Source organism: Lissotriton helveticus, chromosome 7, assembly GCF_964261635.1.
Source record: "Lissotriton helveticus chromosome 7, aLisHel1.1, whole genome shotgun sequence".
In the NCBI taxonomy this organism is placed as follows: domain Eukaryota; kingdom Metazoa; phylum Chordata; class Amphibia; order Caudata; family Salamandridae; genus Lissotriton; species Lissotriton helveticus.
The window spans coordinates 621,652,710-621,670,102 of record NC_136068.1 but is presented as its reverse complement, the minus strand read 5'-3'; positions in this window follow the sequence as shown (position 1 = coordinate 621,670,102).

Genomic DNA, 17,393 nt, shown 5'->3' with positions numbered 1-17,393 from the left:
TATCCTATAGTCCTCAATAATCAAAAGCTTGAACCTACCCCACATTATCCCTACTTGGGGGTTATGATAGATGACCAACTCTCTTGGAAGCAAGCAGTGAGCTCAAGGGCACTTTTATTTAGGAGATCAATTGCAGCATTAATAACTTTCTCTCAGAAACTAGGCAAGAGACCACCAATAGAGCTCCTTAAGATTTATAATGCCAAATGCCAGGCAATAGCAACATATGGTGCAGGAGTCTGGGGGTACACAGACGTCAGCCCTATTCAAAGGGTGGAAAACACCTTTTTAAGATTCTTACTAGCTACCCCCAAAGGCACCTCAATCTATGCAATGCACCTAGAACTAGCCATACCCTACTTAGAGGATTTAATTAAAATTGAACCTCTGATGTTGTGGCGCCGCATTTGGAAATCAAACAAAAACGCTCTGACTCAAGCCATTATCACAGATGCAATGAATATGGATAACTCTGCAAAAATAAAGTGGCTACTATATGTTAGGAACTTTTTTACTGATTTAGGCTTCGAGAACTACTATTCAGACCCGACAACCATAACGGTCATTCCAAAAAAAGATCTTAAACGCCAAGCATTATGCCATTTGGAATCGTTAAGACTTGCTTCCAATTCCACAAAAACGGCAGTGATCCATTCAAATATGATCCAAATAGCCTTTGTCATTCACCCGTACTTAGAACTCCAAATACCAACTTACGAGAGAATGCTTATTACAAGATTCAGGCTAAATATATTCTTTAGAATGGTCACCTTTCCGTCACAAAATTGTTGGGAACCTATACTCCCGCCTTGTCCTTGTGACGGTATATCAATGCAGTCGAATCTGCACGTGATCCTGCTTTGTAAATACCACCAAGCCCACAGAAAGATCTGGCTTTTACCGATATTAAAATCCTGGGGATTGAGACAGTGCAGACCCGCCCTTTTAAGATTGCAAATGTTGGAAACACCGAATGTTTGTTATTTTATTAGTAGTTTCTTAAAGTGTATTATGAAACACAGAAAGAATCTCTAAAAATCTTGTCAGTCTGAGTATAAGCGGTACTTTGCACATTTCTTGATTAATTTTTCTCTTTTTAATTGTGAAATGAATTTTATCAGAAACATATGTAATATGTTTACTTTTATTGTGTTTTGACATTTTGTGCACTTTTATGGTTTTTCCATTGTGAATAAGCCGAATAAAGATTTATTATTATTATTATTATTTCTTTTCTAGTCATCAAAAGTAAGTCAAAATTAGTGTTACCAATCTATTAAATTAGACATTTTGCACTATTGAGTGTATCTTGGCATTTTTGTTGTATCTCATTTCCTCTTTGGGGTCTTTGAATTGTGATATGAGGTATACATCACACGTTGATAACTGTCACAGAATCATATTATTTGCAATCAGTGGTTCAATTACAAGCTGAAAGGACAAAGATTTCTGTCACACAATAAGTGGTAAAACAATTGGCTGTTTCCAATAAAGTGGATTATTATTTGGGATAGTAGTCCTAATTAAGGGTTATTTTATAAATATTAAAAGGTAGTGGTAATTCCTGTCAAATATGGTTATTTTGAGACAGTTGGCGGTATGTCTTAAGTCTACAGGAAGTAGACTACATAGGCAGACCTGAAGCTATGTTTTCCTTCTCAGCCTAGTGGATGGCACAACATGTGCTAGTGTCGACAGGTAACATTTAACTTTTACATTCCACTTGTATATTTCCTACACGATATTCTACGGACTTATTGGAAAGTCAAGTAGGCCAATTAGAAATTAGCAATTTTGCAATATTTTAAAGCTGAGAGAACATTAAGTAGGGCATGGGCCAAAGTTCTCCAGTCTGCAGAGGTGCAAAATCCGTGATTGCAGTCAACATAGAAATGAGGGCGACAAAGAAATACGAGGAACTTTCTCATAATGCTCTTCTTAAGTGGCAAGCTTTATTTTTAAATTTGGATGTTGAATCTGTTTGGAGCCTCATATGGATTTGAACTAAAGCAGTGAGTGGTTAAATTTCTTTGGAATTTACATCTCACTCTTAATATTTAGCAGTTCATTTATTTGTCACAGTATAGCTTTTGAATAATTAATGTCTTTCCTTAGAGTGCATTTGTTTAATTTACTGTTTTTCTTCTCATTCTCCTTTAGCCCATGTATGAGGTAAGAACCAGTTTATTGATGTTCCTAATTGAATACATTGTTTTTCTTATTTAAATAATCTAATCTACAGGTGTCACTTGCATTTTTATTATTTGCACATTGAATTGTATTGTAAATAGAAGTTCTCAGAAACAATAATTTTGTAAAAATTAGAAGCTTAATTTGTGCTTCAGGAACATACATATTTGAGGGGAAATCCAAACATTGAAAGAAAGCCATGCCTTTGAACACCCACTTTACTCCAGTTGAGCGGGAATTAACTACTGCAAATGTTTCCGAACTCTTGAAGCATGAATCTACAGTTGATGCAATTACAATCGATGTATTTGCCCAAGAATTTAAATTCATGCACTAATTTATCTCATGAAATAGGTCCAATGCTCTGAATTATCCACATTGATACTTTCTCCTTGATTTCATTTCAAATTTCTGTTTATCAAAACATTTACATTGTTTATTTATCTCTCTACCTGCATTCCAACAAAGAAAAAGCATATTTTTTGTTCAGGATGTCATTTTTCCAAGCTGTGAACCATTTCTAGATTTCCAATCAGCCAAATGTGTGTGCTGGTTAGTTATACACTTACAAAACATAAAATTAGCTTTATGAATGAAAGAGCACTTTTCATACAATATATAAGAGTATTTTCAATGGATATTACCCTGCACGAAGGGATGAGAGAGGTAGCCGAATGGATGACGACCAGCCGCCTGAAACTGAACTCGGACAAGACGGAGGTCCTCATCCTGGGCTCCTCGCCCTCCGCCTGGGACGACTCCTGGTGGCCCCCCGCCCTGGGCACCGCACCCAAACCGACGGACCACGCACGTAACCTGGGCTTCATCCTGGACTCCTCCCTCTCCATGACCAGACAAGTAAACGCCGTCTCCTCGTCTTGCTTCAACATCCTGCGCATGCTACGTAAGATCTTCCGGTGGATCCCCACCGAGACGAGGAAGACGGTCACCCAGGCCCTCGTCACCAGCCGACTAGACTACGGCAACGCCCTTTACGCCGGAACCACCGCCAAGCTCCAGAAGAGACTCCAGCAGATCCAGAACGCCTCGGCAAGACTCATCCTCGACATCCCCCGACGCAGCCACATCTCCGGACACCTGAGAGATCTGCACTGGCTCCCGGTCAACAAGAGAATCACCTTCCGTCTCCTCACCCACGCGCACAAAGCCCTACACGACCAAGGCCCGAGCTACCTCAACAACCGGATCAACTTCTACACTCCCAAGCGCCTCCTCAGATCAACCAGCCACGCCCTCGCCGCCGTCCCCCGCATCCGAAGAGCGACTACAGGAGGAAGGTCCTTCTCCTACCTGGCCGCCAAGACCTGGAACTCACTCCCGACCGACCTGCGCCTGACCCAGGACCACCTCTCCTTCAGGAAGAAGCTCAAGACCTGGCTGTTCGGGCAGTGACGGCACCCCCCCCCCCAACCCAGCGCCTTGAGACCCTACGGGTGAGTAGTGCACTCTATAAATGACCTGATTGATTGATTGATTGCCTCAGCACTCATAGACATGTTTGCTATAAGCCTGGAAGGTCTTCAAAGATACAAATCAACTTGGTGCTGTCTTTGGTTATATGTACAATGCATTGATAGAAGACAAATGCTAAGCCATACACCACTTCACTCCGTCTTACCTATTTGATCCGCTATCAGTTTTTAGTGGTTTATAGGTTGTGAAACTCATAGATGTTATCTGAACAAATGTAACACAGTTTGATGCAAATGACCTGAAGAAATCCATGTCTGGTGATGCTCATATTTACACTTTGACGTACGGAAAGTGAGTAACACCAAAAACTTGGAAAAACTTCTCTTAGCAGTTATCTTACTTTATTCTATATATATTGTTTTGTAAAAGTAAGACAAGCATCACCAAACCAAACCTCCTGATGTGCCTCTTAGAAGAATGCCTAAAAAATTCATAAATAGGAGCACATCTGTATAGATGAGTACTGTCAAAAAAGCTTGTCACTGCCTGTCTGCCAGTGAGCGCCCACTTGAGTTAAATCCTTTTCTATTTTCTTTCCATTTAAATGAAGGTGTTTGCTGATAGATGCATTATGGATCAATTAAAATGTAGCGAACACTCATTGACAGGTTTCAAAGGAGACATGATTATTGTTACTCCATTTGCAATTGCCAACATCAGATTCTTATCTCTGTTTCAGTCAAGCCCAATCATGTCTGAATCATTTGAATTGTACAGCAAATAGTGTAGTTGTTCCTAAAAAAATTAATGGTTATTTAGATATATTTTGTTAGTATTGAAAGTAGCATTTCTGTGGTTTCAAAAAAGGCTGAGTATACTTTTGAATTCTAATGATAGTAATTGATATATCTAATCATTAACATCAACTTCTTATCTCTCTTTCAGTCATCATCAGTAAGTCTAACATTTTATTCCTTGTCTGACCTTGTACATTTTGCACTATTGAGTGAATCCCAATAGGTTTCTAAACTAGAAAGGTATTGTAATGTTTTTTGTTAATATATACATGACATGAATAAGTCAGCATTTTTTAAAGGGCCATTAGTTTTTTTGAATTTTCATGATACTGATCCATATCTAATCATTTACATCTCTTTCTCATTGCTCTTCTAGACATCAGAAGTAAAGCTAATAGTTTTTTACTCAGTCGATGAAATTGGACATTTTGCACTATTGAGTCAATCTTAGTATTTTTGCTGTACCTCATTTCCTCTATGTGGTCTTTGAAATGTGATGGATGATATATTTCCCCTGCTGATAACTGTCATAGAACCATATTGTTTGCTTTCAGTCTTTCAACTAGAAACTGATAAGATAAAGGCCTGGATGCACAACAATTGTTTGCCTTTGCAAACGCGCCGGTTCACAGAGTCAGCCTTTTGCAAACGCAAAAAAATGCTCTTCTGATACAGTAATCCCTATTTTGTGATTCTGTAACCTGTTATCAAATCGCAAAATGGGTTTACAATTCACGATTAGAAAGAGTCGTGTTTAGGGCGTCCCTCCCTAATACTGAATCGCATTGGTCTGCATGAATGCTTTGCGACCAAACTGCAGTCGCAAAACATTTGCATTTTACGAACTACTTCAAGTAGGTGGTAAGCCTTTCACAAATTGGAAGGAGTCCCCAAGAGACTGCTTCCCCTTTGTGAATGTCTGTAAATGCATTTTCTAAGAGCTGGCAGTGCTCATAGAAAATTAAAGAAAAAATTCTCATTTTCACTGTTGTAAAGAATCCCCTTTTCCATTAAGGAAAACGAGCTGCTTTACAAAAAAAAAGATTATTTAATTAAAAGCAATCATGGACATGGTGGTCTGCTGACCCCAGCATGCCACCATCCCTGGGATTTCTACGAGTCCTAGGGGGGTGCAAATTGCGACCTACCTAATTAATATTCATGAGGTAGGTCATTTGCGATCCCCTAGGAATCACAGAAAGTATTAAACACACTTTAATGCATTCCGTTTTGCGATTTTCTAATTGCGAATCGCAAGGATTCAAAAATAGGAAATCGCAAAATGGTTTGTTGATGCATCGTGCCCAAAGATGTTTGTCACAATATAAGTAACAAAACAATTTGCTGATCCCAAGAAAGTGGATTGCTATTTAGGGTAGGCGGTCAACCAGCTGAAGGAATATTAACCTTAACTTGTAAGGGTGAACGCTAAAGTGGATAATTAAACCTGAACTTAGCCCCCTTATAGTTATTGCACAGAAAAGACAGGATTAACTTAGGGAAGTGTGAAAAGTATTGTGAAGTGCCAAACAGTGATAAAGTGTAAACACCAAGAAATAAGAATTCCAAACTTAATTAGAAAAATTGGGTGAATTGTAATGAACAAAACTTAATTAGGGAGATCAGATTGGTTAATACGGAAAATTGTACGTTAAAAATATTGCAAATGGCTTGAAAATCAAATCATAATTATTGGGGTGATATGCTGGCTCCTAGGTGTGATTTTCGTTCAGCCATGATGGAGTGAGGTTCAGATACATCAAGCAGATTAATCACAGTGAAAGATTTTAATCCTATGATTTAGTCCCTGAAATGGTAGTTGAAATAATCTAACCCGGGAATGTTGCAATCTGTATCTGCAAAACCTCTCTCAAAGCTGGGAAACTACTGCACTAAGTATTGCTGAAGCCTTTAATTGTGGTGGAAAACACTTTGAATTGGAGAAATGTAAAAGTAGTGGCTGTCGGAGTCATCACACTCCTGTACTGATTTCTACCTCTCGGTTTAAGGTTTGACAGACCGTTATTCCACTACAAAGGTGATGAATGCCTCATCTGATTTATTACAATTGCATTAGGTTAACAAAAATAATTGCGGAAAGTTTTATCAGCATCACATAGATAAATAGATGAATAAATACATGAGGAGATTTAGCCACAAAAAATGCCAGTAGAGAAAATAAAAATACATGAACCGTCAGATGCAAACCGCAATAAATATCATATAATGTACCATGATTACAAATTATTCATATTTCATCTTAACCTATCTAAATACTTTTTTCCAGCAATAGATCGGAGCCCATATGCATGTTCCAATTTGTTTGGCCATTTGTCCCTTCCGTTCGTACACCTCCTTTTCAAGAAAGAAAATTGATAAAAGCTGTGCGAGTCATTGCTGGATTGGGTGAGCAAGCAGGTCCTATCAGGCAGAGGAAATACATATTCTAACTATTGCTATGCCAAAAAACAAAATGTACTGATGAGTCTCCATCATTATCTTGCAGCAAACCCCCAGGAACATTAGTTCAGCTGTATGTTTACTTTTATTTTACTCTATAAAAAGTTCTATATCCTTCTTCAAGATTTCTAAAAGTGGGCAAGTAGAAAACATGTGTACTGAATCTGCTTCCGTTCTTTGGCAGCGAGGGCACCAAACTCCAACTAAGCCCCCTCATTTGGTTATTTTAGTCGGTGTTTAATTGAGGTTTTATAATGTAGTGCCTGTAACTCGGCCAAGCACAAAATAGACTGGCCTTGTTTTAAAGATTCTAAAAAACATGCACAATTTGTACCTAGCATTAGTTTCCACTTCTCTGCTTATTTCTCAAGGTCATCTTGCATCAATTGATTTAGACCCCCCATATATCCAGTTAATTGTACAGCTCTTGTTGTCCCTTACTACCTTCATTACAGAATCTTTACTAAATTCTCTTGGACCTCCTTTCTTCTTTGCTAAAAAAAACTTGTATCTGCAGATATTTAGAAAAGTATTTCGGCTCAACCCTGTAATTGGTATGAACTTCCTCAATGAAATTATTCCCTCTAAGTCTATAAGATCCACCCATCCTTGTAACTCCTAAGACCTCCTAGCGGGGCATAACCACATCATGGAAAAGTTCTTGGAGAGCTGGATTCCTGAAGAGCAGGGTATTAATATTTATCCTCCCAAAATCTTTTTCTTCAGAGCCACCCATACACAAAATCTTGCTGGAAGAGGTTTAAAACTAACTTTCTTGCTGATTACAATCGCATTATAATATAATGCACTTATAATAGGGTTGCCAAGAGACCATTAATGTTTTGATTGAGTAACCTATTGGCAAACAGTGAATAAAGCCCTTAGTCTTTTTTTAAGCTCAAATATCTTCCAGTGGGAAAAATCAGGAGTTATATCTGCGGAAGAGCTTCTAAAAATTGGCCAATGCTGCAATAAGGTCCGCAAAAACTCTATAAAGATTTTGGAAGTCCAAAAATGTTCTCAGTTTCAACTTTGCATAGTTTCAATAGCGTGTCGTCTTGGACACTTCTAAGGCTAACAGGAACTCAGGGACAGCACTTAGAATACAGCACGTTCTCCAGCAAAGGCTACCAGCATGGTTCAGTTCAGGCCCTGTTGCGACGAGTCAGCCTTGCGCATCAGGACATAGCCTCTTGAAACTTGTTTGGCCCTGTAATCAAGGAGAATGTGTTGTATATTAAATGAGGCAGGATACCAGCAATCATTAGAGTTCAGCGTAGCTATTTATTGATACAGATGATAGGAGCAATCCTCTTCCCAGCTGACCCAACTCGTAACTGTCACAGGTTAGAATACAACCTAACACTCTGGAATGCTAAATGGGAAAGGACATAAAGGAAGGGCTAACATTAATACGGTGAAATACATGTAAGTTAAATTACAACAGAATGTTATCCAAATGCCCCTTGAAGCCTAATTGTTCTTCCTTTAGGTGGGATCTGATCCAGCCATCAAATCTCTGCACACTATTCAAACAGCAGCTCTAGCCCCGAATATACTGTCCCAGGTCCAGAAAGTATTCTGAAGAGGTGTGGGTAAGGGGGAACTTTTGAAGGATTAAAATACAGTAATCCCTATTTTGTGATTCTGTAACCTGTTATCAAATCACAAAATGGGTTTACAATTCGCTATTAGAAAGAGTCGTGTTTAGGTCGTCCCTCCCTAATACCGAATCGCATTGGTCTGCATGAATGCTTTGCGACCAAACTGCAGTCGCAAAACATTTGCATTTTACGAACTACTTCAAGTAGGTGGTAAGCCTTTCACAAATGGGAAGGAGTCCCCAAGAGACTGCTTCCCCTTTGTGAATGTCTATAAATGCATTTTCTACGAGCTGGCAGTGGTCCCACGGACCACTGCCCGCTCTTAGAAAATGAAAGAAAAAATTCTCATTTTCACTGTTGTAAAGAATCCTGTTTTCCATTAAGGGAAACGAGCTGCTTTACAAAAAAAAGATTATTTATTTAAAAGCAATCATGGACATGGTGGTCTGCTGACCCCAGCATGCCACCATCCCTGGGATTTCTGCGATTCCTAGGGGGGTGCAAATTGCGACCTACCTAATTAATATTCATGAGTCAGGTCATTTGCGATCCCCTAGGAATCACAGAAAATATTAAACACACTTGAATGCATTCCGTTTTGCGATTTTCTAATTGCGAATCGCAAGGATTCACAAATAGGAAATCGCAAAAAAGTTTGTTGATGCATCTGGCCCAAATATGTTTGTCACAATATAAGTAGCAAAACAATTTGCTGATCCCAAGAAAGTGGATTGCTATTTAGGGTAGGCGGTCAACCAGCTGACGGAATATTAACCTTAACTTGTAAGGGTGAACGCTAAAGTGGATAATTAAACCTGAACTTAGCCCCCTGATAGTTAATGCACAGAAAAGACAGGATTAACTTAGGGAAGTGTGAAAAGTATTGTGAAGTGCCAAACAGTGATAAAGTATAAACACCAAGAAATAAGAATCCCAAACCTAATTAGAAAAATTGGGTGAATTGTAATGAACTTTATTAGGGAGATCAGATTGGTTAATACGGAAAATTGTACGTTAAAAATATTGCAAATGGCTTGAAAATCAAATCATAATTATTGGGGTGATATGCTGGCTCCTAGGTGTGATTTTCGTTCAGCCATGATGGAGTGAGGTTCATATACATCAAGCAGATTAATCTGTATCCGCAAAACCTCTCTCAAAGCTGGGAAACTACTGCACTAAGTATTGCTGAAGCCTTTATTTGTGGTGGAAAACACTTTGATTCGGAGAAATATAAAATTAGTGGTCGCCGGAGTCATCACGCTCCCCTCCTGATTTCTACCTCTGGGTTTAGGGCCTGATTTAAGGTCTGGCAGACAGTTATTCCAGTACAAATGTGATGAATGCCTCATCTGACCTATTACAATTGCATTAGGTAAAAAAAAAAATGCTGAAAGTTTTATCAGGATCACATAGATAAACACATGAATAAATACAGAGATTTAGCCATAAAAAATGTCAGTAGAGAAAATAAAAATACATGAACCGTCAGATACAAACAGCATTAAATATCATATAATGTACCATGATTACAAATTATTCATATTTCATCTTAACCTATCTCAATAACTTTTTTCCAGCAATAGATCGGAGCCCTTATGCATTTTCCAATTTGTTTTCCCCTTCGTCCCTTCCGTTCGCACACCCCCATTTCAAATAAAAAATTGATAAAAGCTGTGCAAGTCGTTGACGGACTGTGGTAGCAAGCAGGTCCTATCAGGCAGAGGAAATACATATTCTAACCATTGCTACCCCTAAAAAACAAAATGTAGTGATGAGTCCCCATTGTTCCTTTGCAACAAACCCCCAGAAATATTAGTTCAGCTGTATGTTTACTTTTATTTTCATGGATTAATCTATAAAAAGTTCTATATCCTTCTTCAAGATTTCTAAAAGTGGACAAGTAGAAAACATGTGTACTGAATCTGCTTTAGTTCTTTGGCAGTGAGGGCACCAAACACCAACTATGCCCCCACATTTGGTTATTTTAATTGGTGTTTAATAGAAGTTACATATTGTTTTATAATGTTGTGCCTGTAACTCTGCCAAGCAAAAAATAGACTGATCTTGTTTTAAAGATTCTAATAAACATGAACAATTTGTACCTAGCCTTAGTTTCCATTTCTCTGCTTATTTATCAAGTTCATCTTGCATCAATTGATTCAGCCCCCCATATATCCAGCTAATTGTACAGCTCTTGTTGTCCCTTATTACCTCCTTTACCGCATCTTTACTAAATTCTCTTGGACCTCCTTTCTTTTTTGCTAAAAAAACCTGTATCTGCAGATATTTAGAAAAATCTTTCGGCTCAACCCTGTAATTGGTATGAACTTCCTCAATGAAATGATTTCCTCTATGAAATGATTTCCTCTATGTCAATAAGATCCACCCATCCTTGTAACTCCTAAGACCTCCTAGCGTGGCATACCCATATCATCGAAAATTTAATGGAGTGCTGGATTCCTGAAGAGCAGGGTATAAATATTTATCGTCCCAAAATCTATTTCTTCAGAGCCAGCCATACACAAAATCTTGCTGGTAGAGGTTTGAAACTAACTTTCTTGCTGATTGCAATTGCATTACGATATAATGCACGTATAATAAGGTTGCCATGATACCATTAATATTTTGATTGAGTAACCCATTGGCAAACAGTGAATAAAGCGCTTAGTCTTTGTTTTAAGCTCAAATATCTTCCAGTGGGACAAACCAGGAGTTATCTCTGTGGAAGTGCTTCTAAAAATTGGCCAATGCTGCAATAAGGCCCGCAAAATCTCTATAAAGATTTTTGAAGTCCAAAAATGCTCTCAGTCTCAACTTTTCATAGTTTCAATAGTATGTCCTCTTGGGCACTTCTAAAGCTAACAGGAACTCAGGGACAGAACTTAGAATGCAGAACCGACTCCAGCAAAGGCTACCAGCATGGTTCAGTTCAGGCCCTGTTGCGACGATTCAGCCTTGCGCTTCAGGACATGGCCTCTTGAAACTTGTTTGGCCCTGTAGTCAAGGAGAATGCTATCCAAATGCCCCTTGAAGCCTAATTCTTCTTCCTTTAGGTGGGATCAGATCCAGCCATCAAATCTCTGCACACTATTCAAACAGCAGCTCTAGCCCCTAATATTCTGTTCCAGGTCCAGAAAGTATTCTGAAGAGGTGTGGGTGAGGGGTAACCTTTGAAGGATTCACTAGCCAGTATATGGAATGACACTTAAAAACTCCCTGATCAATGAGGAAAATTGTCATATGGGCAATCCTTCCACTTCCATAACATATCTTGCTTGTCTTACTCCAAGTTTTCGCAAAGTACACTCTCCTAAAGAAAATCCCAAACTGCACAGCCTTTCTGCATTTAGAGTTGGCTTGTCTTTCAGCGAAGAATATATTTAAGGAAATGGTCATTGCATGCTCTTCAGCTACACCAAATTGTTTCTGGGAACACCTGACTCTCCCACTGGCCAGGTACTGGATACAGAAAGCAAAAGGGAACAAAAAAGCTTCTTTTTCACAGGACTCCCTTTAAACATAATTTTAAATGGTTAGGCCTCACCCTGAATCCTTTAATGTTAATGTTAAATGTTAATGAAAGTTTTGAACCCTTTCCAGATTCCCTTCCTGAGCTGGGCTGATATGTCTCAGATACCTCACACCAACCGCTTCGTGGCAAGAGGTCTAATCCATCGTTTCAGCTGTAGGAGCAGTTTTCAGGTCTCATTAAGTTGATGCACTGACAGGCCGACTGATGACAGGCTAATGCCAATATGTTTACTGGAGGTTCAGACAGACAAAATCTAGCTTTTTTAAAGATGCTTTTCCCAAATATTAAAAGAATCCCAACTTCACAACTAAGAGGCCGATTAAGATGCTTCGTTATTTGCCCATCGGCTTCCTTTCCACCGCCTCATTACAAAAGAGGCAGACAGAAAGCATTCCGACCAGTCATTCTGACTGGCTCCTGAGCCCGTTTGACAAATCGGAATGCTGTCAGTAATCCCAAGAAATTGGGATTACAGTGTCGGGTTTCATCAGCCCATCCATGCCGGTCTTTCTGACACAGAATGGCTGTCAGACCTCAGCTTTAGGGGCCTCCAGTAGGGCCACAATGGGTACACGGTCTCTAGATGGTCCATGAGGTGCCTACCATGGGGTGCAGGGATGAACTGCACCTCCTATTTTACAATGGGAATATGCATTCCGGCGGGTATACATACGCCCAGTTTAGGAATGTGATCGAACAGTGTTCGGTTACATCCTAATTAGTCTGTCGGGATCACTGACCGAGTGTTGGTTGATCCCATGACCGCGATGATGGCTGGCGGAGGCAACTCCACCCGACATCGTAATAGGGCCCTAAATTGGACTATTAATAAAAATTAAAAATAGTGTTTGAATTATCACAATAGCTTAACACAAACCAAAAGTAACAGAGTTATTATTTTATTAAGAGATTTATGTTTTCTCATAGGACTGTTATACTATTTGGGAGTGAAAATATCTTTGGGGCACATATCTGTGGTTATATGCAAAAAAAGAACTGATTGCATCTACTACATTTAATTTCTAGGCATCCTATCTTTTGGGCTGCAAGTCCTAACTAAGGGTGATTTTAAAAATATTTAAAGGTTGTATTGTTTCCAGTCACATATGGTTAATTTGAAACAGTGGTACATTTTAAATCTACAGGAGTCAGACTACACAGGTAGACCTGAAGCCATGTTTTTATTCTCAGCCTAGTGGATGGCACAACATGTGCTAGAGTCCACAGGTAACATTTAACTTTTACTTGTGTGCATTTCCTGTACCATATTCTAGCTTCTTATTAGAAAGTTAAGTAGGCCAATTAGGTGTAAGCATTTTTGCAATACTTTAAAGCTGAGAGAACATTTAGTAGGGCATGGCAGCAGTACCCCATTCTGCAAAGGTGCAAAACCTGTTATTCCAGTCAGCATAGAAATAGGGTTGACCAAGAAATAATTGGAACTTTCTTACAATTCTCTGATTAAAATGTAAGCTTTGGTATTAAATTGTGATGTTGAATATGATTGGAGCCTCATATTGATTTGAACTAAAGTGAGTGGTCCATTTGTTTGATTTTAATTCTCACTCTCAATATTTAGCAATTCATTTATTTGTTCCAGTATAGATTTTGAATAATTATTGTCTTTCTTCAGAATGCATTTGTTTAATATATTGTTTTTGTTTTCATTCTCCTTTAGCCTATGTATGAGGTAAGAACCAGTTTTATGATGTACCTAATTAAATCATTTATTTTTTAATTTGAAAGCATAAAATATTTAAGTGTCACTTACATTTATATCACTTGGGCATTGATTTGTATTTTGATTAAAAGTACTCAGAAATTTGTTTTTTGTAAAAATTAGCAGACTATTGTATGCTTCAGGAACATAGAAACATAAAAAATGGCATGCCTATTCACATTTGCAGATCTTCTGGCATGCTTTATGCCATTAGCTATCAAAAAGTGCCACCATTTTCAACCTTTAGGAAAGTAAACATATTACAAATAATCTTGATAAATCAAACAGAAAAGCATACTTTAGTTACTTTTACCATCATCTTTGGATTTTTAACTTTGCTGTAATATCGGCTATATTCAAAGCATAGGTTATAAATGTGAATTCAGAATAGAAACAGTAAAATAGAAATATGACATATTTGTTTGCTACCACTATGTACATTAATGACACCCCACCATTTTACTAGTATGTATGCATTCTTTTAAATCATAATATTGGGTTAAATGTATTGGACCCAATTCACGAAAAATGAAACATTACATTTGGAGATTGATGCTGGTAGACCAGTATATTTTCTGTTTGTTTTTTTATGAACAAATAGTCCCAGTAGTAGGCCTGAAATTGCTGCTCTGGCTGTAGGTTCTCACACATGATAGGTGGAATGTCATTAGATGTGACCCAATTCCTCTATTTGCCCTTTGTAAAATTCTCCAAAACGAAGGACTCCTTAGGGAGAGAATTAAGCTTCATGGGTAAATGCACATTTTTTTATTATACATTCCCTATGGAGAAAGCCCTTCTCCCTTCAGGGCAATAAAACCTAAGGGTGATCTTTTAGCCAACAGAATAAGGAGTAAAACTCCAATTATATTTGGAGTAGAAAAACATCAGCAAATATACATGTTTTAAGGTGATTCCAAACGTTCAAAAAAGCCATGCTATTGATTTGTCATTTTACTCCACTTGAGTGGGAATTAACAACTACAAATTTCTCCAAACTCTTGGAGCATAAATCTACAACAGTTAATGCAATTACCATCAAAACATTTGCTTGTAAATTTAAACTCGTGCTCTGATTTATCTCATGAAATAGGGCCATTGTGCCTAATTTAAATAGGCTCTATCAATGAATTGGCCACCTAAATAGTTTATTGTTGTTTTCATTTCTCAATTCAGTTTATCTAAACAGTGGCTCAACCCAGATTCCAGCAAAGAAAAAGCATATTATTTTGTTCCAATTTTCTGTTGCAATATATGCATTATTAGTAAAATCTCTAATTCAATGGTACCTTTCATTTACTGCATTGTACTTTTGAACTCTCATTTACATGCTATGAATCATTACTTTATTTCCAATCAGCAAAATGAGTGTGCTGGTTAATTGTAGACTTACAAAACATTACATTTGGCTCTATCTATGTAGGGGCATTTCACATACAATGTAGAACAGTATGTTCTAGGAACATAACCCTTCCTCACCACTAGAAGACTTGTTTCTTATTAGGGTGGGCGCTCTTTAAAAATACAAATTTCCTTGGTGCTGTCTTTTGTTATTTCTGCAACCCATTTGTAGCATACAAATACTAAAACATACATCAGTTCACTCATTCCTACCTTCTTGATCCGCTAACAGTTTATAGTGGTCTGTGGGGATTGAAACACATAAATGTGCTCTAAATAAAACTAACACAATTCAAAACATATCCCCCGAGGCAATCCTGCTCATATTTACACTTTAGTTTATCAAACATGGACAGCCCTAATACCCGAATCTGGGGAAAATTGAAAACTATAATACTAACAAAAGGTTCAAGCACAGAATTATAGAAAGCATAAATATAACTAATTTTGAAAGTCATACAAATAAAAAAATTACACTAAAGCATAAAAAAATGGTATCACTAGAAACAGATTGTGCAAAATTATAGAATGATAAAATGATACCCGTATATATATATATTTATACTTTGACACCTGGAAAATGGGAAACATACATACTCTTTATATACCTAATAGAAGAATGCTTAAGAATAAATAAATAGGAGCACAGCAGTATAGATGAGTGCAGTCAATTAAGCTGGTCGCTGTCTGTCTGCCAGTGAGCACCAACTTGAGTTACATCCTTTTCTGTTTCCTCTCCATTTAAATGAAGGTGTTTGTTGACATACGCATTATGGATCATTTAAAATGTAGCTGACACTCCTGGACAGGTTTCAAAAAGAGGCATGATTATTGTTACTCCCCTTGCAATTGCTAACATCATATTCTTATCTCTCTTTCAGTCAATGTCTGAAATTGTACATTTTGCACTATTGAGTGAATCCTAATAAGTTTCTAAATGAGAATGGCAGTTCAATATTTTTGTTAACATATGCAAAGCATGAGTAATTCTGCATTTTGTAAAGGGTGATTTTTGTTGAATGTTCCTGATGCTAATCTATATCTAATTGTTTGCATCTCTTTCTTATTTCTTTTCTAGTCATCAAAAGTAAGTCAAAATTAGTTTTACCAATCTATTAAATTGGACATTTTGCACTATCGAGTGCATCTTGCCATTTTTGTTGTATCTCATTTCCTCTTTGGGGTCTTTGAATTGTGATATGAGGTATACATCACACATTGATAACTGTCACAGAATCATATTGTTTGCTATCAGTGTTTCAATTACAAGATGAAAAGACAAAGATTTTTGTCACACAATAAGTGGTAAAACAATTGGCTGTTTCCAATAAAGTGGATTATTATTTGGGATAGTAGTCCTAATTAAGGGTTATTTTATAAATATTAAAAGGTAGTAGTAGTTCCTGTCAAATATGGTTATTTTGAGACAGTTGGCGGTATGTCTCGAGTCTACAGGAAGTAGACTACATAGGCAGACCTGAAGCTATGTTTTCCTTCTCAGGATAGTGGATGGCACAACATGTGCTATTGTCGACAGGTAACATTTAACTTTTACATTCCACTTGTATATTTCCTGCACGATATTCTACGGGCTTATTGGAAAGTCAAGTAGGCCTATTAGAAATTAGCAATCTTGCAATATTTTAAAGCTGAGAGAAAGTAGGGCATGGGCCAATGTTCCCCAGTCTGCAGATTTGCAAAACCTGTGATTGCAGTCAGCATAGAAATGAGAGCGACAAAGTAATACGAGGAACTTTCTCATAATGCTCTTCTTAAGTGGCAAGCTTTGTTTTTAAATTGGGATGTTGAATCTGATTTGAGCCTCATATGGATTTGAACTAAAGCAGTGAGGGGTTCAATTCCTTTTGAATTTACACCTCACTCTTAATATTTAGCAGTTCATTTATTTGTCACAGTATAGCATTTGAATAATTAATGTCTTTCCTTAGAGTGCATTTGTTTAATTTACTGTTTTTCTTCTTATTCTCCTTTAGCCCATGTATGAGGTTAGAACCCATTTATTGATGTTCCTAATTGAATACATTGTTTTTCTTATTTAAATGATCTAATCTATAGGTGTCACTTGCATTTATATTATTTGCACATTGAATTGTATTGTAAATAGAAGTTCTCAGAAACAATCATTTTGTAAAAATTAGAAGCTTAATATGTGCTTCAGGAACATACATGTTTGAGGGGAAATCCAAACATTGAAAGAAAGCCATGCTTTTGAACACCCACTTTACTCCAGT